The sequence below is a fragment of the Eubalaena glacialis genome, chromosome 1 (genome assembly GCF_028564815.1).
Source record: "Eubalaena glacialis isolate mEubGla1 chromosome 1, mEubGla1.1.hap2.+ XY, whole genome shotgun sequence".
In the NCBI taxonomy this organism is placed as follows: domain Eukaryota; kingdom Metazoa; phylum Chordata; class Mammalia; order Artiodactyla; family Balaenidae; genus Eubalaena; species Eubalaena glacialis.
Genome location: NC_083716.1, coordinates 92,600,634 through 92,622,953, shown reverse-complemented (window position 1 = coordinate 92,622,953; position 22,320 = coordinate 92,600,634). Strand labels below are relative to the sequence as shown.

The window sequence follows — 22,320 nt, the reverse complement described above, 5'->3', positions numbered from 1 at the left end:
GCCAGGCAGGCGGAGAGCGCCCCCTCTGGCGCGCTGTGGTGGGAGGGGCCGGAGGAGGTGGGGCCTGCAGCGGTGCCCGGCGGGGGCGGGGGCGGGGGCGGGGGCGGAGGCGGCGGGCGACTAAAGGAGAAGGCGGAGCGGGAGGCAAAAAGCCTACAGCACCCGGTATTCCCAGGCGGTCTCCCATCCAAGTACTAACCAGGCCCGACCCTGCTTAGCTTCCGAGATCAGACGAGATCGGGCGCGTTCAGGGTGGTATGGCCGTAGACGCAGGAGGGGCCCGCGCGGTGCCTCTTGAGGCCCAGCTTCGCTGGCGCCTGCGCCTTACCGCCATGCCGGCGGCCAGCCCTCTCCGGCAGGGCCCTGCCGCCCGCCCAGGCAGGCGACAGGAGGCCTCGGGGACCCGGGGGTGGCGGAGTGGTGGGCCACCTCGCAGCCCAGGGCGGGCGGGACGCTCCAGGCCCGTCGGCGCTTGGCGCCCCGCCGCAGATCCCGCTCGACGCTCACAGGGACGCGGCCCCGGAGGCTTCAGGGCCCGGCGGCCGCGGTCCCTTGGGCATCCCCCCCTGCCCGCCCACGCGGAGTTAGGCGCAGCCCGGCCACGGCCGGGCCGGCCCTCCGGCCGGGCAGCAGCTGGCCCGAAGCCACTGGGAGCCACCATGGAGTGGGCACGGCCCCTTAGCCCCAGCAAGGCCCCCCCTTGCCCCCACGCCGCCCGCCGAGCACAGGACCCCGGCCCTGGTGGCCGGCAGGCCCGGAGAAGCGGCCCCGGCCCCCGCCCCCGCTCCCGCCCCCGGCCGTGGCGAAACGGCGGAGGGGGGGCTTTTTCCGGAGGGAGCTGTGGAGAGACACACGGGCAGACAGGGGGCTGCGGCGCGGCTGGGCTCCGGTGGGGGCGGCCAAGTGCAGGTCGAGGGCCTCGCGGGCCGCACGGACGGCACCCCGGCCTGCGGCGGAGTCTGGGTCCGGGCCAGCCACCACGGGAGCGGCTGGGGTGGCGGCTGCCTTCCAGGGCCGCATTCTGGCCGCATGTCCAGCCAGCTCGGCGGGGAGCGATCCCTCCGGCGCGCTGTGTTGGGAGGGACGTGAGGAGGTGAGGCCTGCAGCGGTGCTCAGCGGGGGCGGAGGCGGCCTCGGCCGCGGGCCACTAAATGTCAAGGCGGAGCGGGAGGCAAAAAAGCCTACAGCACTCGGTATTCCCATGTGGTCTCCCATCCAGGTACGAAACAGGCCAGACCCTGATTAGCTTCCGAGATCAGACGAGGTGTGGTGCGTTCAGGGAGGTGTGGCCGTAGAATGCAGCGGGGGCCACGGTGTGCCTCTTGAGGCTTAGCTTCGCTGGTGCTGGCGACTTACCGCCAGCCCGGCAGCCAACCCTCTCCGGCGCGGCCCTGCCGTCCGCCCAGGCAAGCGACAGGAGGCCTCGAGGGCCCGGGGGTGGTGGAGTTGTGGGCGACTTCGCAGCTCAGGTCAGGCGGGACCCTCCAGGCCTGTAGGCGCTTGGCCCTCCGCCCCAGAGCCGCTCAACGCTCACAGGACTTGGCCCCGGAGGCTTAAGGGCCTGTGGCCCTCGGTCCCTTGTGCATTCCCCACCCTGTCAATCCACACAGTGCTAGGCGCAGCCCAGCCACGGCCTGGCCGGCCCGCCTGCCCAACGGCAGTTGGCCCGAAGCCACTGGGAGCCACCATTGAGCCGGCACGGCCCCTTAGACACAGCAACGCCACCCTTGCCCCCACGCCAACTGCCGAGCAAAGTTCCCGGCGCCTGGTGTCTAGCCAGCCCAGCGAACCGGTCCCAGCCCACGACCCCGCTCCCACTCTCGGCCGTGGCGAAGTGGCAAAGGGTGGGCTTTTTCCGGAGGGAGCTGTGGAGAGACACACGGGCAGACAGGGGGCTGCGGCGCGGCTGGGCTCCGGTGGGGGCGGCCAAGTGCAGGTCGAGGGCTTCGTGGGCCGCACGGACGGCACCCCGGCCTGCGGCGGAGTCTGGGTCCGGGCCAGCCACCACGGGAGCGGCTGGGGTGGCGGCTGCCTTCCAGGGCCGCCTTCTGGCCGCCTGGCCGGCCAGGCCGGCGCGGAGCGCCCCCTCTGGCGCGCTGTGGTGGGAGGGGCCGGAGGAGGTGGGGCCTGCAGCGCTGCCCGGCGGGGGCGGGGGCGGGGGCGGGGGCGGAGGCAGCGGCCTCGGCCTTGGCCTCGGCCTCGGCCTAGGCCGCGGGCGACTAAAGGAGAAGGCGGAGCGGGAGGCAAAAAGCCTACAGCACCCGGTATTCCCAGGCGGTCTCCCATCCAAGTACTAACCAGGCCCGACCCTGCTTAGCTTCCGAGATCAGACGAGATCGGGCGCGTTCAGGGTGGTATGGCCGTAGACGTTAAAAGGGGCCCGCGGAGTGCCTCTTGAGGCCCAGCTTCGCTGGCGCTTGCGCCTCCCCGCCAGCCCGGCGGCCAGCCCGCCCCGGCAGGGCCCCGCCGCCCGCCCAGGCAGGGCAACGGCGGCCTCGGGTACCAGGGGGGTGGCGGAGGGTTCGGCGACCTCCCAGCCCAGGGCGGGCGGGACCCACCAAACCGTTCGGCGCTTGGCGCCCCGCCCCAGATCCCGCACGTCGCTCACAGGGACGTGGCCCCGGAGGCTTCAGGGCCCGGGGCCCGCGGTCCCTTGGGCCTCCCCTCTGCCCGCCCACGCGGCGCTAGGCGCAGCCCAGCCGCAGCCCGGGCCGGCCCTCCTGCCCGACGGCAGTCGGCCCTTAACCCACTGGGAGCCACCATTGAGTCGGCACGGCCCCTTAGCCCCAGCAAGGCCACCCTTGCCCCCACGCCACCCGCCGAGCACAGGACCCGGCGCCTTGTGGCCGGCCGGCCCGGAGCACCGGCCCCGGCCCCCGCCCCCGCTCCCGCCCCCGGCCGTGGCGAAACGGCGGAGGGGGGGCTTTTTCCGGAGGGAGCTGTGGAGAGACACACCGGCAGATAGGTGGCTGCGCCGGGGCTGGGCGCTGGTGGGGGCGGCCAGGTGCAGGTCAAGGGGCTCGCGGGCCGCACGGCCGGCACCCGGGCCTGAGGCGGAGTCTGGGTTCAGGCCAGCCACCCCGGGAGCGGCTGGGATGCGGCTGCCTTCCAGGGCCGCCTTCTGGCCGCCTGGCCGGCCAGGCAGGCGGAGAGCGCCCCCTCTGGCGCGCTGTGGTGGGAGGGGCCGGAGGAGGTGGGGCCTGCAGCGGTGCCCGGCGGGGGCGGGGGCGGGGGCGGGGGCGGAGGCGGCGGGCGACTAAAGGAGAAGGCGGAGCGGGAGGCAAAAAGCCTACAGCACCCGGTATTCCCAGGCGGTCTCCCATCCAAGTACTAACCAGGCCCGACCCTGCTTAGCTTCCGAGATCAGGCGCGTTCAGGGTGGTATGGCCGTAGACGCAGGAGGGGCCCGCGCGGTGCCTCTTGAGGCCCAGCTTCGCTGGCGCCTGCGCCTTACCGCCATGCCGGCGGACAGCCCTCTCCCGCAGGGCCCTGCCGCCCGCCCAGGCAGGCGACAGGAGGCCTCGGGGACCCGGGGGTGGCGGAGTGGTGGGCCACCTCGCAGCCCAGGGCGGGCGGGACGCTCCAGGCCCGTCGGCGCTTGGCGCCCCGCCGCAGATCCCGCTCGACGCTCACAGGGACGCGGCCCCGGAGGCTTCAGGGCCCGGCGGCCGCGGTCCCTTGGGCATCCCCCCCTGCCCGCCCACGCGGAGTTAGGCGCAGCCCGGCCACGGCCGGGCCGGCCCTCCGGCCGGGCAGCAGCTGGCCCGAAGCCACTGGGAGCCACCATGGAGTGGGCACGGCCCCTTAGCCCCAGCAAGGCCCCCCCTTGCCCCCACGCCGCCCGCCGAGCACAGGACCCCGGCCCTGGTGGCCGGCAGGCCCGGAGAAGCGGCCCCGGCCCCCGCCCCCGCTCCCGCCCCCGGCCGTGGCGAAACGGCGGAGGGGGGGCTTTTTCCGGAGGGAGCTGTGGAGAGACACACGGGCAGACAGGGGGCTGCGGCGCGGCTGGGCTCCGGTGGGGGCGGCCAAGTGCAGGTCGAGGGCCTCGCGGGCCGCACGGACGGCACCCCGGCCTGCGGCGGAGTCTGGGTCCGGGCCAGCCACCACGGGAGCGGCTGGGGTGGCGGCTGCCTTCCAGGGCCGCATTCTGGCCGCATGTCCAGCCAGCTCGGCGGGGAGCGATCCCTCCGGCGCGCTGTGTTGGGAGGGACGTGAGGAGGTGAGGCCTGCAGCGGTGCTCAGCGGGGGCGGAGGCGGCCTCGGCCGCGGGCCACTAAATGTCAAGGCGGAGCGGGAGGCAAAAAAGCCTACAGCACTCGGTATTCCCATGTGGTCTCCCATCCAGGTACGAAACAGGCCAGACCCTGATTAGCTTCCGAGATCAGACGAGGTGTGGTGCGTTCAGGGAGGTGTGGCCGTAGAATGCAGCGGGGGCCACGGTGTGCCTCTTGAGGCTTAGCTTCGCTGGTGCTGGCGACTTACCGCCAGCCCGGCAGCCAACCCTCTCCGGCGCGGCCCTGCCGTCCGCCCAGGCAAGCGACAGGAGGCCTCGAGGGCCCGGGGGTGGTGGAGTTGTGGGCGACTTCGCAGCTCAGGTCAGGCGGGACCCTCCAGGCCTGTAGGCGCTTGGCCCTCCGCCCCAGAGCCGCTCAACGCTCACAGGACTTGGCCCCGGAGGCTTAAGGGCCTGTGGCCCTCGGTCCCTTGTGCATTCCCCACCCTGTCAATCCACACAGTGCTAGGCGCAGCCCAGCCACGGCCTGGCCGGCCCGCCTGCCCAACGGCAGTTGGCCCGAAGCCACTGGGAGCCACCATTGAGCCGGCACGGCCCCTTAGACACAGCAACGCCACCCTTGCCCCCACGCCAACTGCCGAGCAAAGTTCCCGGCGCCTGGTGTCTAGCCAGCCCAGCGAACCGGTCCCAGCCCACGACCCCGCTCCCACTCTCGGCCGTGGCGAAGTGGCAAAGGGTGGGCTTTTTCCGGAGGGAGCTGTGGAGAGACACACGGGCAGACAGGGGGCTGCGGCGCGGCTGGGCTCCGGTGGGGGCGGCCAAGTGCAGGTCGAGGGCTTCGTGGGCCGCACGGACGGCACCCCGGCCTGCGGCGGAGTCTGGGTCCGGGCCAGCCACCACGGGAGCGGCTGGGGTGGCGGCTGCCTTCCAGGGCCGCCTTCTGGCCGCCTGGCCGGCCAGGCCGGCGCGGAGCGCCCCCTCTGGCGCGCTGTGGTGGGAGGGGCCGGAGGAGGTGGGGCCTGCAGCGCTGCCCGGCGGGGGCGGGGGCGGGGGCGGAGGCAGCGGCCTCGGCCTTGGCCTCGGCCTCGGCCTAGGCCGCGGGCGACTAAAGGAGAAGGCGGAGCGGGAGGCAAAAAGCCTACAGCACCCGGTATTCCCAGGCGGTCTCCCATCCAAGTACTAACCAGGCCCGACCCTGCTTAGCTTCCGAGATCAGACGAGATCGGGCGCGTTCAGGGTGGTATGGCCGTAGACGTTAAAAGGGGCCCGCGGAGTGCCTCTTGAGGCCCAGCTTCGCTGGCGCTTGCGCCTCCCCGCCAGCCCGGCGGCCAGCCCGCCCCGGCAGGGCCCCGCCGCCCGCCCAGGCAGGGCAACGGCGGCCTCGGGTACCAGGGGGGTGGCGGAGGGTTCGGCGACCTCCCAGCCCAGGGCGGGCGGGACCCACCAAACCGTTCGGCGCTTGGCGCCCCGCCCCAGATCCCGCACGTCGCTCACAGGGACGTGGCCCCGGAGGCTTCAGGGCCCGGGGCCCGCGGTCCCTTGGGCCTCCCCTCTGCCCGCCCACGCGGCGCTAGGCGCAGCCCAGCCGCAGCCCGGGCCGGCCCTCCTGCCCGACGGCAGTCGGCCCTTAACCCACTGGGAGCCACCATTGAGTCGGCACGGCCCCTTAGCCCCAGCAAGGCCACCCTTGCCCCCACGCCACCCGCCGAGCACAGGACCCGGCGCCTTGTGGCCGGCCGGCCCGGAGCACCGGCCCCGGCCCCCGCCCCCGCTCCCGCCCCCGGCCGTGGCGAAACGGCGGAGGGGGGGGCTTTTTCCGGAGGGAGCTGTGGAGAGACACACGGGCAGACAGGGGGCTGCGGCGCGGCTGGGCTCCGGTGGGGGCGGCCAAGTGCAGGTCGAGGGCCTCGCGGGCCGCACGGACGGCACCCCGGCCTGCGGCGGAGTCTGGGTCCGGGCCAGCCACCACGGGAGCGGCTGGGGTGGCGGCTGCCTTCCAGGGCCGCATTCTGGCCGCATGTCCAGCCAGCTCGGCGGGGAGCGATCCCTCCGGCGCGCTGTTTTGGGAGGGACGTGAGGAGGTGAGGCCTGCAGCGGTGCTCAGCGGGGGCGGAGGCGGCCTCGGCCGCGGGCCACTAAATGTCAAGGCGGAGCGGGAGGCAAAAAAGCCTACAGCACTCGGTATTCCCATGTGGTCTCCCATCCAGGTACGAAACAGGCCAGACCCTGATTAGCTTCCGAGATCAGACGAGGTGTGGTGCGTTCAGGGAGGTGTGGCCGTAGAATGCAGCGGGGGCCACGGTGTGCCTCTTGAGGCTTAGCTTCGCTGGTGCTGGCGACTTACCGCCAGCCCGGCAGCCAACCCTCTCCGGCGCGGCCCTGCCGTCCGCCCAGGCAAGCGACAGGAGGCCTCGAGGGCCCGGGGGTGGTGGAGTTGTGGGCGACTTCGCAGCTCAGGTCAGGCGGGACCCTCCAGGCCTGTAGGCGCTTGGCCCTCCGCCCCAGAGCCGCTCAACGCTCACAGGACTTGGCCCCGGAGGCTTAAGGGCCTGTGGCCCTCGGTCCCTTGTGCATTCCCCACCCTGTCAATCCACACAGTGCTAGGCGCAGCCCAGCCACGGCCTGGCCGGCCCGCCTGCCCAACGGCAGTTGGCCCGAAGCCACTGGGAGCCACCATTGAGCCGGCACGGCCCCTTAGACACAGCAACGCCACCCTTGCCCCCACGCCAACTGCCGAGCAAAGTTCCCGGCGCCTGGTGTCTAGCCAGCCCAGCGAACCGGTCCCAGCCCACGACCCCGCTCCCACTCTCGGCCGTGGCGAAGTGGCAAAGGGTGGGCTTTTTCCGGAGGGAGCTGTGGAGAGACACACGGGCAGACAGGGGGCTGCGGCGCGGCTGGGCTCCGGTGGGGGCGGCCAAGTGCAGGTCAAGGGGCTCGCGGGCCGCACGGCCGGCACCCGGGCCTGAGGCGGAGTCTGGGTTCAGGCCAGCCACCCCGGGAGCGGCTGGGATGCGGCTGCCTTCCAGGGCCGCCTTCTGGCCGCCTGGCCGGCCAGGCAGGCGGAGAGCGCCCCCTCTGGCGCGCTGTGGTGGGAGGGGCCGGAGGAGGTGGGGCCTGCAGCGCTGCCCGGCGGGGGCGGGGGCGGGGGCGGGGGCGGAGGCGGCGGGCGACTAAAGGAGAAGGCGGAGCGGGAGGCAAAAAGCCTACAGCACCCGGTATTCCCAGGCGGTCTCCCATCCAAGTACTAACCAGGCCCGACCCTGCTTAGCTTCCGAGATCAGACGAGATCGGGCGCGTTCAGGGTGGTATGGCCGTAGACGCAGGAGGGGCCCGCGCGGTGCCTCTTGAGGCCCAGCTTCGCTGGCGCCTGCGCCTTACCGCCATGCCGGCGGCCAGCCCTCTCCCGCAGGGCCCTGCCGCCCGCCCAGGCAGGCGACAGGAGGCCTCGGGGACCCGGGGGTGGCGGAGTGGTGGGCCACCTCGCAGCCCAGGGCGGGCGGGACGCTCCAGGCCCGTCGGCGCTTGGCGCCCCGCCGCAGATCCCGCTCGACGCTCACAGGGACGCGGCCCCGGAGGCTTCAGGGCCCGGCGGCCGCGGTCCCTTGGGCATCCCCCCCTGCCCGCCCACGCGGAGTTAGGCGCAGCCCGGCCACGGCCGGGCCGGCCCTCCGGCCGGGCAGCAGCTGGCCCGAAGCCACTGGGAGCCACCATGGAGTGGGCACGGCCCCTTAGCCCCAGCAAGGCCCCCCCTTGCCCCCACGCCGCCCGCCGAGCACAGGACCCCGGCCCTGGTGGCCGGCAGGCCCGGAGAAGCGGCCCCGGCCCCCGCCCCCGCTCCCGCCCCCGGCCGTGGCGAAACGGCGGAGGGGGGGCTTTTTCCGGAGGGAGCTGTGGAGAGACACACGGGCAGACAGGGGGCTGCGGCGCGGCTGGGCTCCGGTGGGGGCGGCCAAGTGCAGGTCGAGGGCTTCGTGGGCCGCACGGACGGCACCCCGGCCTGCGGCGGAGTCTGGGTCCGGGCCAGCCACCACGGGAGCGGCTGGGGTGGCGGCTGCCTTCCAGGGCCGCCTTCTGGCCGCCTGGCCGGCCAGGCCGGCGCGGAGCGCCCCCTCTGGCGCGCTGTGGTGGGAGGGGCCGGAGGAGGTGGGGCCTGCAGCGCTGCCCGGCGGGGGCGGGGGCGGGGGCGGAGGCAGCGGCCTCGGCCTTGGCCTCGGCCTCGGCCTAGGCCGCGGGCGACTAAAGGAGAAGGCGGAGCGGGAGGCAAAAAGCCTACAGCACCCGGTATTCCCAGGCGGTCTCCCATCCAAGTACTAACCAGGCCCGACCCTGCTTAGCTTCCGAGATCAGACGAGATCGGGCGCGTTCAGGGTGGTATGGCCGTAGACGTTAAAAGGGGCCCGCGGAGTGCCTCTTGAGGCCCAGCTTCGCTGGCGCTTGCGCCTCCCCGCCAGCCCGGCGGCCAGCCCGCCCCGGCAGGGCCCCGCCGCCCGCCCAGGCAGGGCAACGGCGGCCTCGGGTACCAGGGGGGTGGCGGAGGGTTCGGCGACCTCCCAGCCCAGGGCGGGCGGGACCCACCAAACCGTTCGGCGCTTGGCGCCCCGCCCCAGATCCCGCACGTCGCTCACAGGGACGTGGCCCCGGAGGCTTCAGGGCCCGGGGCCCGCGGTCCCTTGGGCCTCCCCTCTGCCCGCCCACGCGGCGCTAGGCGCAGCCCAGCCGCAGCCCGGGCCGGCCCTCCTGCCCGACGGCAGTCGGCCCTTAACCCACTGGGAGCCACCATTGAGTCGGCACGGCCCCTTAGCCCCAGCAAGGCCACCCTTGCCCCCACGCCACCCGCCGAGCACAGGACCCGGCGCCTTGTGGCCGGCCGGCCCGGAGCACCGGCCCCGGCCCCCGCCCCCGCTCCCGCCCCCGGCCGTGGCGAAACGGCGGAGGGGGGGGCTTTTTCCGGAGGGAGCTGTGGAGAGACACACGGGCAGACAGGGGGCTGCGGCGCGGCTGGGCTCCGGTGGGGGCGGCCAAGTGCAGGTCGAGGGCCTCGCGGGCCGCACGGACGGCACCCCGGCCTGCGGCGGAGTCTGGGTCCGGGCCAGCCACCACGGGAGCGGCTGGGGTGGCGGCTGCCTTCCAGGGCCGCATTCTGGCCGCATGTCCAGCCAGCTCGGCGGGGAGCGATCCCTCCGGCGCGCTGTGTTGGGAGGGACGTGAGGAGGTGAGGCCTGCAGCGGTGCTCAGCGGGGGCGGAGGCGGCCTCGGCCGCGGGCCACTAAATGTCAAGGCGGAGCGGGAGGCAAAAAAGCCTACAGCACTCGGTATTCCCATGTGGTCTCCCATCCAGGTACGAAACAGGCCAGACCCTGATTAGCTTCCGAGATCAGACGAGGTGTGGTGCGTTCAGGGAGGTGTGGCCGTAGAATGCAGCGGGGGCCACGGTGTGCCTCTTGAGGCTTAGCTTCGCTGGTGCTGGCGACTTACCGCCAGCCCGGCAGCCAACCCTCTCCGGCGCGGCCCTGCCGTCCGCCCAGGCAAGCGACAGGAGGCCTCGAGGGCCCGGGGGTGGTGGAGTTGTGGGCGACTTCGCAGCTCAGGTCAGGCGGGACCCTCCAGGCCTGTAGGCGCTTGGCCCTCCGCCCCAGAGCCGCTCAACGCTCACAGGACTTGGCCCCGGAGGCTTAAGGGCCTGTGGCCCTCGGTCCCTTGTGCATTCCCCACCCTGTCAATCCACACAGTGCTAGGCGCAGCCCAGCCACGGCCTGGCCGGCCCGCCTGCCCAACGGCAGTTGGCCCGAAGCCACTGGGAGCCACCATTGAGCCGGCACGGCCCCTTAGACACAGCAACGCCACCCTTGCCCCCACGCCAACTGCCGAGCAAAGTTCCCGGCGCCTGGTGTCTAGCCAGCCCAGCGAACCGGTCCCAGCCCACGACCCCGCTCCCACTCTCGGCCGTGGCGAAGTGGCAAAGGGTGGGCTTTTTCCGGAGGGAGCTGTGGAGAGACACACGGGCAGACAGGGGGCTGCGGCGCGGCTGGGCTCCGGTGGGGGCGGCCAAGTGCAGGTCAAGGGGCTCGCGGGCCGCACGGCCGGCACCCGGGCCTGAGGCGGAGTCTGGGTTCAGGCCAGCCACCCCGGGAGCGGCTGGGATGCGGCTGCCTTCCAGGGCCGCCTTCTGGCCGCCTGGCCGGCCAGGCAGGCGGAGAGCGCCCCCTCTGGCGCGCTGTGGTGGGAGGGGCCGGAGGAGGTGGGGCCTGCAGCGGTGCCCGGCGGGGGCGGGGGCGGGGGCGGGGGCGGAGGCGGCGGGCGACTAAAGGAGAAGGCGGAGCGGGAGGCAAAAAGCCTACAGCACCCGGTATTCCCAGGCGGTCTCCCATCCAAGTACTAACCAGGCCCGACCCTGCTTAGCTTCCGAGATCAGACGAGATCGGGCGCGTTCAGGGTGGTATGGCCGTAGACGCAGGAGGGGCCCGCGCGGTGCCTCTTGAGGCCCAGCTTCGCTGGCGCCTGCGCCTTACCGCCATGCCGGCGGCCAGCCCTCTCCCGCAGGGCCCTGCCGCCCGCCCAGGCAGGCGACAGGAGGCCTCGGGGACCCGGGGGTGGCGGAGTGGTGGGCCACCTCGCAGCCCAGGGCGGGCGGGACGCTCCAGGCCCGTCGGCGCTTGGCGCCCCGCCGCAGATCCCGCTCGACGCTCACAGGGACGCGGCCCCGGAGGCTTCAGGGCCCGGCGGCCGCGGTCCCTTGGGCATCCCCCCCTGCCCGCCCACGCGGAGTTAGGCGCAGCCCGGCCACGGCCGGGCCGGCCCTCCGGCCGGGCAGCAGCTGGCCCGAAGCCACTGGGAGCCACCATGGAGTGGGCACGGCCCCTTAGCCCCAGCAAGGCCCCCCCTTGCCCCCACGCCGCCCGCCGAGCACAGGACCCCGGCCCTGGTGGCCGGCAGGCCCGGAGAAGCGGCCCCGGCCCCCGCCCCCGCTCCCGCCCCCGGCCGTGGCGAAACGGCGGAGGGGGGGCTTTTTCCGGAGGGAGCTGTGGAGAGACACACGGGCAGACAGGGGGCTGCGGCGCGGCTGGGCTCCGGTGGGGGCGGCCAAGTGCAGGTCGAGGGCCTCGCGGGCCGCACGGACGGCACCCCGGCCTGCGGCGGAGTCTGGGTCCGGGCCAGCCACCACGGGAGCGGCTGGGGTGGCGGCTGCCTTCCAGGGCCGCATTCTGGCCGCATGTCCAGCCAGCTCGGCGGGGAGCGATCCCTCCGGCGCGCTGTGTTGGGAGGGACGTGAGGAGGTGAGGCCTGCAGCGGTGCTCAGCGGGGGCGGAGGCGGCCTCGGCCGCGGGCCACTAAATGTCAAGGCGGAGCGGGAGGCAAAAAAGCCTACAGCACTCGGTATTCCCATGTGGTCTCCCATCCAGGTACGAAACAGGCCAGACCCTGATTAGCTTCCGAGATCAGACGAGGTGTGGTGCGTTCAGGGAGGTGTGGCCGTAGAATGCAGCGGGGGCCACGGTGTGCCTCTTGAGGCTTAGCTTCGCTGGTGCTGGCGACTTACCGCCAGCCCGGCAGCCAACCCTCTCCGGCGCGGCCCTGCCGTCCGCCCAGGCAAGCGACAGGAGGCCTCGAGGGCCCGGGGGTGGTGGAGTTGTGGGCGACTTCGCAGCTCAGGTCAGGCGGGACCCTCCAGGCCTGTAGGCGCTTGGCCCTCCGCCCCAGAGCCGCTCAACGCTCACAGGACTTGGCCCCGGAGGCTTAAGGGCCTGTGGCCCTCGGTCCCTTGTGCATTCCCCACCCTGTCAATCCACACAGTGCTAGGCGCAGCCCAGCCACGGCCTGGCCGGCCCGCCTGCCCAACGGCAGTTGGCCCGAAGCCACTGGGAGCCACCATTGAGCCGGCACGGCCCCTTAGACACAGCAACGCCACCCTTGCCCCCACGCCAACTGCCGAGCAAAGTTCCCGGCGCCTGGTGTCTAGCCAGCCCAGCGAACCGGTCCCAGCCCACGACCCCGCTCCCACTCTCGGCCGTGGCGAAGTGGCAAAGGGTGGGCTTTTTCCGGAGGGAGCTGTGGAGAGACACACGGGCAGACAGGGGGCTGCGGCGCGGCTGGGCTCCGGTGGGGGCGGCCAAGTGCAGGTCGAGGGCTTCGTGGGCCGCACGGACGGCACCCCGGCCTGCGGCGGAGTCTGGGTCCGGGCCAGCCACCACGGGAGCGGCTGGGGTGGCGGCTGCCTTCCAGGGCCGCCTTCTGGCCGCCTGGCCGGCCAGGCCGGCGCGGAGCGCCCCCTCTGGCGCGCTGTGGTGGGAGGGGCCGGAGGAGGTGGGGCCTGCAGCGCTGCCCGGCGGGGGCGGGGGCGGGGGCGGAGGCAGCGGCCTCGGCCTTGGCCTCGGCCTCGGCCTAGGCCGCGGGCGACTAAAGGAGAAGGCGGAGCGGGAGGCAAAAAGCCTACAGCACCCGGTATTCCCAGGCGGTCTCCCATCCAAGTACTAACCAGGCCCGACCCTGCTTAGCTTCCGAGATCAGACGAGATCGGGCGCGTTCAGGGTGGTATGGCCGTAGACGTTAAAAGGGGCCCGCGGAGTGCCTCTTGAGGCCCAGCTTCGCTGGCGCTTGCGCCTCCCCGCCAGCCCGGCGGCCAGCCCGCCCCGGCAGGGCCCCGCCGCCCGCCCAGGCAGGGCAACGGCGGCCTCGGGTACCAGGGGGGTGGCGGAGGGTTCGGCGACCTCCCAGCCCAGGGCGGGCGGGACCCACCAAACCGTTCGGCGCTTGGCGCCCCGCCCCAGATCCCGCACGTCGCTCACAGGGACGTGGCCCCGGAGGCTTCAGGGCCCGGGGCCCGCGGTCCCTTGGGCCTCCCCTCTGCCCGCCCACGCGGCGCTAGGCGCAGCCCAGCCGCAGCCCGGGCCGGCCCTCCTGCCCGACGGCAGTCGGCCCTTAACCCACTGGGAGCCACCATTGAGTCGGCACGGCCCCTTAGCCCCAGCAAGGCCACCCTTGCCCCCACGCCACCCGCCGAGCACAGGACCCGGCGCCTTGTGGCCGGCCGGCCCGGAGCACCGGCCCCGGCCCCCGCCCCCGCTCCCGCCCCCGGCCGTGGCGAAACGGCGGAGGGGGGGGCTTTTTCCGGAGGGAGCTGTGGAGAGACACACGGGCAGACAGGGGGCTGCGGCGCGGCTGGGCTCCGGTGGGGGCGGCCAAGTGCAGGTCGAGGGCCTCGCGGGCCGCACGGACGGCACCCCGGCCTGCGGCGGAGTCTGGGTCCGGGCCAGCCACCACGGGAGCGGCTGGGGTGGCGGCTGCCTTCCAGGGCCGCATTCTGGCCGCATGTCCAGCCAGCTCGGCGGGGAGCGATCCCTCCGGCGCGCTGTGTTGGGAGGGACGTGAGGAGGTGAGGCCTGCAGCGGTGCTCAGCGGGGGCGGAGGCGGCCTCGGCCGCGGGCCACTAAATGTCAAGGCGGAGCGGGAGGCAAAAAAGCCTACAGCACTCGGTATTCCCATGTGGTCTCCCATCCAGGTACGAAACAGGCCAGACCCTGATTAGCTTCCGAGATCAGACGAGGTGTGGTGCGTTCAGGGAGGTGTGGCCGTAGAATGCAGCGGGGGCCACGGTGTGCCTCTTGAGGCTTAGCTTCGCTGGTGCTGGCGACTTACCGCCAGCCCGGCAGCCAACCCTCTCCGGCGCGGCCCTGCCGTCCGCCCAGGCAAGCGACAGGAGGCCTCGAGGGCCCGGGGGTGGTGGAGTTGTGGGCGACTTCGCAGCTCAGGTCAGGCGGGACCCTCCAGGCCTGTAGGCGCTTGGCCCTCCGCCCCAGAGCCGCTCAACGCTCACAGGACTTGGCCCTGGAGGCTTAAGGGCCTGTGGCCCTCGGTCCCTTGTGCATTCCCCATCCTGTCAATCCACACAGTGCTAGGCGCAGCCCAGCCACGGCCTGGCCGGCCCGCCTGCCCAACGGCAGTTGGCCCGAAGCCACTGGGAGCCACCATTGAGCCGGCACGGCCCCTTAGACACAGCAACGCCACCCTTGCCCCCACGCCAACTGCCGAGCAAAGTTCCCGGCGCCTGGTGTCTAGCCAGCCCAGCGAACCGGTCCCAGCCCACGACCCCGCTCCCACTCTCGGCCGTGGCGAAGTGGCAAAGGGTGGGCTTTTTCCGGAGGGAGCTGTGGAGAGACACACGGGCAGACAGGGGGCTGCGGCGCGGCTGGGCTCCGGTGGGGGCGGCCAAGTGCAGGTCGAGGGCTTCGTGGGCCGCACGGACGGCACCCCGGCCTGCGGCGGAGTCTGGGTCCGGGCCAGCCACCACGGGAGCGGCTGGGGTGGCGGCTGCCTTCCAGGGCCGCCTTCTGGCCGCCTGGCCGGCCAGGCCGGCGCGGAGCGCCCCCTCTGGCGCGCTGTGGTGGGAGGGGCCGGAGGAGGTGGGGCCTGCAGCGCTGCCCGGCGGGGGCGGGGGCGGGGGCGGAGGCAGCGGCCTCGGCCTTGGCCTCGGCCTCGGCCTAGGCCGCGGGCGACTAAAGGAGAAGGCGGAGCGGGAGGCAAAAAGCCTACAGCACCCGGTATTCCCAGGCGGTCTCCCATCCAAGTACTAACCAGGCCCGACCCTGCTTAGCTTCCGAGATCAGACGAGATCGGGCGCGTTCAGGGTGGTATGGCCGTAGACGTTAAAAGGGGCCCGCGGAGTGCCTCTTGAGGCCCAGCTTCGCTGGCGCTTGCGCCTCCCCGCCAGCCCGGCGGCCAGCCCGCCCCGGCAGGGCCCCGCCGCCCGCCCAGGCAGGGCAACGGCGGCCTCGGGTACCAGGGGGGTGGCGGAGGGTTCGGCGACCTCCCAGCCCAGGGCGGGCGGGACCCACCAAACCGTTCGGCGCTTGGCGCCCCGCCCCAGATCCCGCACGTCGCTCACAGGGACGTGGCCCCGGAGGCTTCAGGGCCCGGGGCCCGCGGTCCCTTGGGCCTCCCCTCTGCCCGCCCACGCGGCGCTAGGCGCAGCCCAGCCGCAGCCCGGGCCGGCCCTCCTGCCCGACGGCAGTCGGCCCTTAACCCACTGGGAGCCACCATTGAGTCGGCACGGCCCCTTAGCCCCAGCAAGGCCACCCTTGCCCCCACGCCACCCGCCGAGCACAGGACCCGGCGCCTTGTGGCCGGCCGGCCCGGAGCACCGGCCCCGGCCCCCGCCCCCGCTCCCGCCCCCGGCCGTGGCGAAACGGCGGAGGGGGGGCTTTTTCCGGAGGGAGCTGTGGAGAGACACACCGGCAGATAGGTGGCTGCGCCGGGGCTGGGCGCTGGTGGGGGCGGCCAGGTGCAGGTCAAGGGGCTCGCGGGCCGCACGGCCGGCACCCGGGCCTGAGGCGGAGTCTGGGTTCAGGCCAGCCACCCCGGGAGCGGCTGGGATGCGGCTGCCTTCCAGGGCCGCCTTCTGGCCGCCTGGCCGGCCAGGCAGGCGGAGAGCGCCCCCTCTGGCGCGCTGTGGTGGGAGGGGCCGGAGGAGGTGGGGCCTGCAGCGGTGCCCGGCGGGGGCGGGGGCGGGGGCGGGGGCGGAGGCGGCGGGCGACTAAAGGAGAAGGCGGAGCGGGAGGCAAAAAGCCTACAGCACCCGGTATTCCCAGGCGGTCTCCCATCCAAGTACTAACCAGGCCCGACCCTGCTTAGCTTCCGAGATCAGACGAGATCGGGCGCGTTCAGGGTGGTATGGCCGTAGACGCAGGAGGGGCCCGCGCGGTGCCTCTTGAGGCCCAGCTTCGCTGGCGCCTGCGCCTTACCGCCATGCCGGCGGCCAGCCCTCTCCGGCAGGGCCCTGCCGCCCGCCCAGGCAGGCGACAGGAGGCCTCGGGGACCCGGGGGTGGCGGAGTGGTGGGCCACCTCGCAGCCCAGGGCGGGCGGGACGCTCCAGGCCCGTCGGCGCTTGGCGCCCCGCCGCAGATCCCGCTCGACGCTCACAGGGACGCGGCCCCGGAGGCTTCAGGGCCCGGCGGCCGCGGTCCCTTGGGCATCCCCCCCTGCCCGCCCACGCGGAGTTAGGCGCAGCCCGGCCACGGCCGGGCCGGCCCTCCGGCCGGGCAGCAGCTGGCCCGAAGCCACTGGGAGCCACCATGGAGTGGGCACGGCCCCTTAGCCCCAGCAAGGCCCCCCCTTGCCCCCACGCCGCCCGCCGAGCACAGGACCCCGGCCCTGGTGGCCGGCAGGCCCGGAGAAGCGGCCCCGGCCCCCGCCCCCGCTCCCGCCCCCGGCCGTGGCGAAACGGCGGAGGGGGGGCTTTTTCCGGAGGGAGCTGTGGAGAGACACACGGGCAGACAGGGGGCTGCGGCGCGGCTGGGCTCCGGTGGGGGCGGCCAAGTGCAGGTCGAGGGCCTCGCGGGCCGCACGGACGGCACCCCGGCCTGCGGCGGAGTCTGGGTCCGGGCCAGCCACCACGGGAGCGGCTGGGGTGGCGGCTGCCTTCCAGGGCCGCATTCTGGCCGCATGTCCAGCCAGCTCGGCGGGGAGCGATCCCTCCGGCGCGCTGTGTTGGGAGGGACGTGAGGAGGTGAGGCCTGCAGCGGTGCTCAGCGGGGGCGGAGGTGGCCTCGGCCGCGGGCCACTAAATGTCAAGGCGGAGCGGGAGGCAAAAAAGCCTACAGCACTCGGTATTCCCATGTGGTCTCCCATCCAGGTACGAAACAGGCCAGACCCTGATTAGCTTCCGAGATCAGACGAGGTGTGGTGCGTTCAGGGAGGTGTGGCCGTAGAATGCAGCGGGGGCCACGGTGTGCCTCTTGAGGCTTAGCTTCGCTGGTGCTGGCGACTTACCGCCAGCCCGGCAGCCAACCCTCTCCGGCGCGGCCCTGCCGTCCGCCCAGGCAAGCGACAGGAGGCCTCGAGGGCCCGGGGGTGGTGGAGTTGTGGGCGACTTCGCAGCTCAGGTCAGGCGGGACCCTCCAGGCCTGTAGGCGCTTGGCCCTCCGCCCCAGAGCCGCTCAACGCTCACAGGACTTGGCCCCGGAGGCTTAAGGGCCTGTGGCCCTCGGTCCCTTGTGCATTCCCCACCCTGTCAATCCACACAGTGCTAGGCGCAGCCCAGCCACGGCCTGGCCGGCCCGCCTGCCCAACGGCAGTTGGCCCGAAGCCACTGGGAGCCACCATTGAGCCGGCACGGCCCCTTAGACACAGCAACGCCACCCTTGCCCCCACGCCAACTGCCGAGCAAAGTTCCCGGCGCCTGGTGTCTAGCCAGCCCAGCGAACCGGTCCCAGCCCACGACCCTGCTCCCACTCTCGGCCGTGGCGAAGTGGCAAAGGGTGGGCTTTTTCCGGAGGGAGCTGTGGAGAGACACACGGGCAGACAGGGGGCTGCGGCGCGGCTGGGCTCCGGTGGGGGCGGCCAAGTGCAGGTCGAGGGCTTCGTGGGCCGCACGGACGGCACCCCGGCCTGCGGCGGAGTCTGGGTCCGGGCCAGCCACCACGGGAGCGGCTGGGGTGGCGGCTGCCTTCCAGGGCCGCCTTCTGGCCGCCTGGCCGGCCAGGCCGGCGCGGAGCGCCCCCTCTGGCGCGCTGTGGTGGGAGGGGCCGGAGGAGGTGGGGCCTGCAGCGCTGCCCGGCGGGGGCGGGGGCGGGGGCGGAGGCAGCGGCCTCGGCCTTGGCCTCGGCCTCGGCCTAGGCCGCGGGCGACTAAAGGAGAAGGCGGAGCAGGAGGCAAAAAGCCTACAGCACCCGGTATTCCCAGGCGGTCTCCCATCCAAGTACTAACCAGGCCCGACCCTGCTTAGCTTCCGAGATCAGACGAGATCGGGCGCGTTCAGGGTGGTATGGCCGTAGACGTTAAAAGGGGCCCGCGGAGTGCCTCTTGAGGCCCAGCTTCGCTGGCGCTTGCGCCTCCCCGCCAGCCCGGCGGCCAGCCCGCCCCGGCAGGGCCCCGCCGCCCGCCCAGGCAGGGCAACGGCGGCCTCGGGTACCAGGGGGGTGGCGGAGGGTTCGGCGACCTCCCAGCCCAGGGCGGGCGGGACCCACCAAACCGTTCGGCGCTTGGCGCCCCGCCCCAGATCCCGCACGTCGCTCACAGGGACGTGGCCCCGGAGGCTTCAGGGCCCGGGGCCCGCGGTCCCTTGGGCCTCCCCTCTGCCCGCCCACGCGGCGCTAGGCGCAGCCCAGCCGCAGCCCGGGCCGGCCCTCCTGCCCGACGGCAGTCGGCCCTTAACCCACTGGGAGCCACCATTGAGTCGGCACGGCCCCTTAGCCCCAGCAAGGCCACCCTTGCCCCCACGCCACCCGCCGAGCACAGGACCCGGCGCCTTGTGGCCGGCCGGCCCGGAGCACCGGCCCCGGCCCCCGCCCCCGCTCCCGCCCCCGGCCGTGGCGAAACGGCGGAGGGGGGGCTTTTTCCGGAGGGAGCTGTGGAGAGACACACCGGCAGATAGGTGGCTGCGCCGGGGCTGGGCGCTGGTGGGGGCGGCCAGGTGCAGGTCAAGGGGCTCGCGGGCCGCACGGCCGGCACCCGGGCCTGAGGCGGAGTCTGGGTTCAGGCCAGCCACCCCGGGAGCGGCTGGGATGCGGCTGCCTTCCAGGGCCGCCTTCTGGCCGCCTGGCCGGCCAGGCAGGCGGAGAGCGCCCCCTCTGGCGCGCTGTGGTGGGAGGGGCCGGAGGAGGTGGGGCCTGCAGCGCTGCCCGGCGGGGGCGGGGGCGGGGGCGGGGGCGGAGGCGGCGGGCGACTAAAGGAGAAGGCGGAGCGGGAGGCAAAAAGCCTACAGCACCCGGTATTCCCAGGCGGTCTCCCATCCAAGTACTAACCAGGCCCGACCCTGCTTAGCTTCCGAGATCAGACGAGATCGGGCGCGTTCAGGGTGGTATGGCCGTAGACGCAGGAGGGGCCCGCGCGGTGCCTCTTGAGGCCCAGCTTCGCTGGCGCCTGCGCCTTACCGCCATGCCGGCGGCCAGCCCTCTCCGGCAGGGCCCTGCCGCCCGCCCAGGCAGGCGACAGGAGGCCTCGGGGACCCGGGGGTGGCGGAGTGGTGGGCCACCTCGCAGCCCAGGGCGGGCGGGACGCTCCAGGCCCGTCGGCGCTTGGCGCCCCGCCGCAGATCCCGCTCGACGCTCACAGGGACGCGGCCCCGGAGGCTTCAGGGCCCGGCGGCCGCGGTCCCTTGGGCATCCCCCCCTGCCCGCCCACGCGGAGTTAGGCGCAGCCCGGCCACGGCCGGGCCGGCCCTCCGGCCGGGCAGCAGCTGGCCCGAAGCCACTGGGAGCCACCATGGAGTGGGCACGGCCCCTTAGCCCCAGCAAGGCCCCCCCTTGCCCCCACGCCGCCCGCCGAGCACAGGACCCCGGCCCTGGTGGCCGGCAGGCCCGGAGAAGCGGCCCCGGCCCCCGCCCCCGCTCCCGCCCCCGGCCGTGGCGAAACGGCAGAGGGGGGGCTTTTTCCGGAGGGAGCTGTGGAGAGACACACGGGCAGACAGGGGGCTGCGGCGCGGCTGGGCTCCGGTGGGGGCGGCCAAGTGCAGGTCGAGGGCCTCGCGGGCCGCACGGACGGCACCCCGGCCTGCGGCGGAGTCTGGGTCCGGGCCAGCCACCACGGGAGCGGCTGGGGTGGCGGCTGCCTTCCAGGGCCGCATTCTGGCCGCATGTCCAGCCAGCTCGGCGGGGAGCGATCCCTCCGGCGCGCTGTGTTGGGAGGGACGTGAGGAGGTGAGGCCTGCAGCGGTGCTCAGCGGGGGCGGAGGCGGCCTCGGCCGCGGGCCACTAAATGTCAAGGCGGAGCGGGAGGCAAAAAAGCCTACAGCACTCGGTATTCCCATGTGGTCTCCCATCCAGGTACGAAACAGGCCAGACCCTGATTAGCTTCCGAGATCAGACGAGGTGTGGTGCGTTCAGGGAGGTGTGGCCGTAGAATGCAGCGGGGGCCACGGTGTGCCTCTTGAGGCTTAGCTTCGCTGGTGCTGGCGACTTACCGCCAGCCCGGCAGCCAACCCTCTCCGGCGCGGCCCTGCCGTCCGCCCAGGCAAGCGACAGGAGGCCTCGAGGGCCCGGGGGTGGTGGAGTTGTGGGCGACTTCGCAGCTCAGGTCAGGCGGGACCCTCCAGGCCTGTAGGCGCTTGGCCCTCCGCCCCAGAGCCGCTCAACGCTCACAGGACTTGGCCCCGGAGGCTTAAGGGCCTGTGGCCCTCGGTCCCTTGTGCATTCCCCACCCTGTCAATCCACACAGTGCTAGGCGCAGCCCAGCCACGGCCTGGCCGGCCCGCCTGCCCAACGGCAGTTGGCCCGAAGCCACTGGGAGCCACCATTGAGCCGGCACGGCCCCTTAGACACAGCAACGCCACCCTTGCCCCCACGCCAACTGCCGAGCAAAGTTCCCGGCGCCTGGTGTCTAGCCAGCCCAGCGAACCGGTCCCAGCCCACGACCCCGCTCCCACTCTCGGCCGTGGCGAAGTGGCAAAGGGTGGGCTTTTTCCGGAGGGAGCTGTGGAGAGACACACGGGCAGACAGGGGGCTGCGGCGCGGCTGGGCTCCGGTGGGGGCGGCCAAGTGCAGGTCGAGGGCTTCGTGGGCCGCACGGACGGCACCCCGGCCTGCGGCGGAGTCTGGGTCCGGGCCAGCCACCACGGGAGCGGCTGGGGTGGCGGCTGCCTTCCAGGGCCGCCTTCTGGCCGCCTGGCCGGCCAGGCCGGCGCGGAGCGCCCCCTCTGGCGCGCTGTGGTGGGAGGGGCCGGAGGAGGTGGGGCCTGCAGCGCTGCCCGGCGGGGGCGGGGGCGGGGGCGGAGGCAGCGGCCTCGGCCTTGGCCTCGGCCTCGGCCTAGGCCGCGGGCGACTAAAGGAGAAGGCGGAGCGGGAGGCAAAAAGCCTACAGCACCCGGTATTCCCAGGCGGTCTCCCATCCAAGTACTAACCAGGCCCGACCCTGCTTAGCTTCCGAGATCAGACGAGATCGGGCGCGTTCAGGGTGGTATGGCCGTAGACGTTAAAAGGGGCCCGCGGAGTGCCTCTTGAGGCCCAGCTTCGCTGGCGCTTGCGCCTCCCCGCCAGCCCGGCGGCCAGCCCGCCCCGGCAGGGCCCCGCCGCCCGCCCAGGCAGGGCAACGGCGGCCTCGGGTACCAGGGGGGTGGCGGAGGGTTCGGCGACCTCCCAGCCCAGGGCGGGCGGGACCCACCAAACCGTTCGGCGCTTGGCGCCCCGCCCCAGATCCCGCACGTCGCTCACAGGGACGTGGCCCCGGAGGCTTCAGGGCCCGGGGCCCGCGGTCCCTTGGGCCTCCCCTCTGCCCGCCCACGCGGCGCTAGGCGCAGCCCAGCCGCAGCCCGGGCCGGCCCTCCTGCCCGACGGCAGTCGGCCCTTAACCCACTGGGAGCCACCATTGAGTCGGCACGGCCCCTTAGCCCCAGCAAGGCCACCCTTGCCCCCACGCCACCCGCCGAGCACAGGACCCGGCGCCTTGTGGCCGGCCGGCCCGGAGCACCGGCCCCGGCCCCCGCCCCCGCTCCCGCCCCCGGCCGTGGCGAAACGGCGGAGGGGGGGCTTTTTCCGGAGGGAGCTGTGGAGAGACACACCGGCAGATAGGTGGCTGCGCCGGGGCTGGGCGCTGGTGGGGGCGGCCAGGTGCAGGTCAAGGGGCTCGCGGGCCGCACGGCCGGCACCCGGGCCTGAGGCGGAGTCTGGGTTCAGGCCAGCCACCCCGGGAGCGGCTGGGATGCGGCTGCCTTCCAGGGCCGCCTTCTGGCCGCCTGGCCGGCCAGGCAGGCGGAGAGCGCCCCCTCTGGCGCGCTGTGGTGGGAGGGGCCGGAGGAGGTGGGGCCTGCAGCGGTGCCCGGCGGGGGCGGGGGCGGGGGCGGGGGCGGAGGCGGCGGGCGACTAAAGGAGAAGGCGGAGCGGGAGGCAAAAAGCCTACAGCACCCGGTATTCCCAGGCGGTCTCCCATCCAAGTACTAACCAGGCCCGACCCTGCTTAGCTTCCGAGATCAGACGAGATCGGGCGCGTTCAGGGTGGTATGGCCGTAGACGCAGGAGGGGCCCGCGCGGTGCCTCTTGAGGCCCAGCTTCGCTGGCGCCTGCGCCTTACCGCCATGCCGGCGGCCAGCCCTCTCCGGCAGGGCCCTGCCGCCCGCCCAGGCAGGCGACAGGAGGCCTCGGGGACCCGGGGGTGGCGGAGT

General features: G+C 73.9%; 13 non-coding genes and 9 pseudogenes across 13 annotated transcripts; all 22 read right to left on the bottom strand.

Annotated features, from left to right (window-relative positions):
* Positions 1 to 150: 150 nt before the first annotated feature.
* Positions 151 to 269, bottom strand: LOC133080129 (5S ribosomal RNA). The gene has a single exon (XR_009698408.1). It is a non-coding gene; the product is annotated as a 5S ribosomal RNA (ribosomal RNA).
* Positions 270 to 1,178: 909 nt separating this feature from the next.
* Positions 1,179 to 1,297, bottom strand: LOC133075964 (5S ribosomal RNA; annotated as a pseudogene).
* Positions 1,298 to 2,249: 952 nt separating this feature from the next.
* LOC133080123 (5S ribosomal RNA) lies at positions 2,250 to 2,368 on the bottom strand. The gene has a single exon (XR_009698407.1). It is a non-coding gene; the product is annotated as a 5S ribosomal RNA (ribosomal RNA).
* A 918-nt stretch (positions 2,369 to 3,286) lies between these two features.
* LOC133105053 (5S ribosomal RNA) lies at positions 3,287 to 3,395 on the bottom strand (annotated as a pseudogene).
* A 909-nt stretch (positions 3,396 to 4,304) lies between these two features.
* Positions 4,305 to 4,423, bottom strand: LOC133075958 (5S ribosomal RNA; annotated as a pseudogene).
* Positions 4,424 to 5,369: 946 nt separating this feature from the next.
* LOC133080117 (5S ribosomal RNA) lies at positions 5,370 to 5,488 on the bottom strand. The gene has a single exon (XR_009698402.1). It is a non-coding gene; the product is annotated as a 5S ribosomal RNA (ribosomal RNA).
* A 912-nt stretch (positions 5,489 to 6,400) lies between these two features.
* Positions 6,401 to 6,519, bottom strand: LOC133075955 (5S ribosomal RNA; annotated as a pseudogene).
* Positions 6,520 to 7,434: 915 nt separating this feature from the next.
* Positions 7,435 to 7,553, bottom strand: LOC133080111 (5S ribosomal RNA). Its single transcript, XR_009698401.1, has one exon. It is a non-coding gene; the product is annotated as a 5S ribosomal RNA (ribosomal RNA).
* A 947-nt stretch (positions 7,554 to 8,500) lies between these two features.
* LOC133080107 (5S ribosomal RNA) lies at positions 8,501 to 8,619 on the bottom strand. Its single transcript, XR_009698400.1, has one exon. It is a non-coding gene; the product is annotated as a 5S ribosomal RNA (ribosomal RNA).
* A 912-nt stretch (positions 8,620 to 9,531) lies between these two features.
* On the bottom strand, positions 9,532 to 9,650 carry LOC133075951 (5S ribosomal RNA; annotated as a pseudogene).
* A 915-nt stretch (positions 9,651 to 10,565) lies between these two features.
* LOC133080100 (5S ribosomal RNA) lies at positions 10,566 to 10,684 on the bottom strand. The gene has a single exon (XR_009698398.1). It is a non-coding gene; the product is annotated as a 5S ribosomal RNA (ribosomal RNA).
* Positions 10,685 to 11,593: 909 nt separating this feature from the next.
* On the bottom strand, positions 11,594 to 11,712 carry LOC133075945 (5S ribosomal RNA; annotated as a pseudogene).
* Positions 11,713 to 12,658: 946 nt separating this feature from the next.
* On the bottom strand, positions 12,659 to 12,777 carry LOC133080098 (5S ribosomal RNA). The gene has a single exon (XR_009698397.1). It is a non-coding gene; the product is annotated as a 5S ribosomal RNA (ribosomal RNA).
* A 912-nt stretch (positions 12,778 to 13,689) lies between these two features.
* LOC133075935 (5S ribosomal RNA) lies at positions 13,690 to 13,808 on the bottom strand (annotated as a pseudogene).
* Positions 13,809 to 14,754: 946 nt separating this feature from the next.
* On the bottom strand, positions 14,755 to 14,873 carry LOC133080086 (5S ribosomal RNA). Its single transcript, XR_009698394.1, has one exon. It is a non-coding gene; the product is annotated as a 5S ribosomal RNA (ribosomal RNA).
* Positions 14,874 to 15,791: 918 nt separating this feature from the next.
* Positions 15,792 to 15,910, bottom strand: LOC133080078 (5S ribosomal RNA). Its single transcript, XR_009698390.1, has one exon. It is a non-coding gene; the product is annotated as a 5S ribosomal RNA (ribosomal RNA).
* Positions 15,911 to 16,819: 909 nt separating this feature from the next.
* Positions 16,820 to 16,938, bottom strand: LOC133075932 (5S ribosomal RNA; annotated as a pseudogene).
* A 946-nt stretch (positions 16,939 to 17,884) lies between these two features.
* LOC133080071 (5S ribosomal RNA) lies at positions 17,885 to 18,003 on the bottom strand. The gene has a single exon (XR_009698389.1). It is a non-coding gene; the product is annotated as a 5S ribosomal RNA (ribosomal RNA).
* Positions 18,004 to 18,921: 918 nt separating this feature from the next.
* On the bottom strand, positions 18,922 to 19,040 carry LOC133080066 (5S ribosomal RNA). The gene has a single exon (XR_009698386.1). It is a non-coding gene; the product is annotated as a 5S ribosomal RNA (ribosomal RNA).
* Positions 19,041 to 19,949: 909 nt separating this feature from the next.
* Positions 19,950 to 20,068, bottom strand: LOC133075928 (5S ribosomal RNA; annotated as a pseudogene).
* Positions 20,069 to 21,014: 946 nt separating this feature from the next.
* Positions 21,015 to 21,133, bottom strand: LOC133080063 (5S ribosomal RNA). Its single transcript, XR_009698385.1, has one exon. It is a non-coding gene; the product is annotated as a 5S ribosomal RNA (ribosomal RNA).
* A 918-nt stretch (positions 21,134 to 22,051) lies between these two features.
* On the bottom strand, positions 22,052 to 22,170 carry LOC133080055 (5S ribosomal RNA). Its single transcript, XR_009698384.1, has one exon. It is a non-coding gene; the product is annotated as a 5S ribosomal RNA (ribosomal RNA).
* Between the last annotated feature and the right edge of the window lie 150 nt (positions 22,171 to 22,320).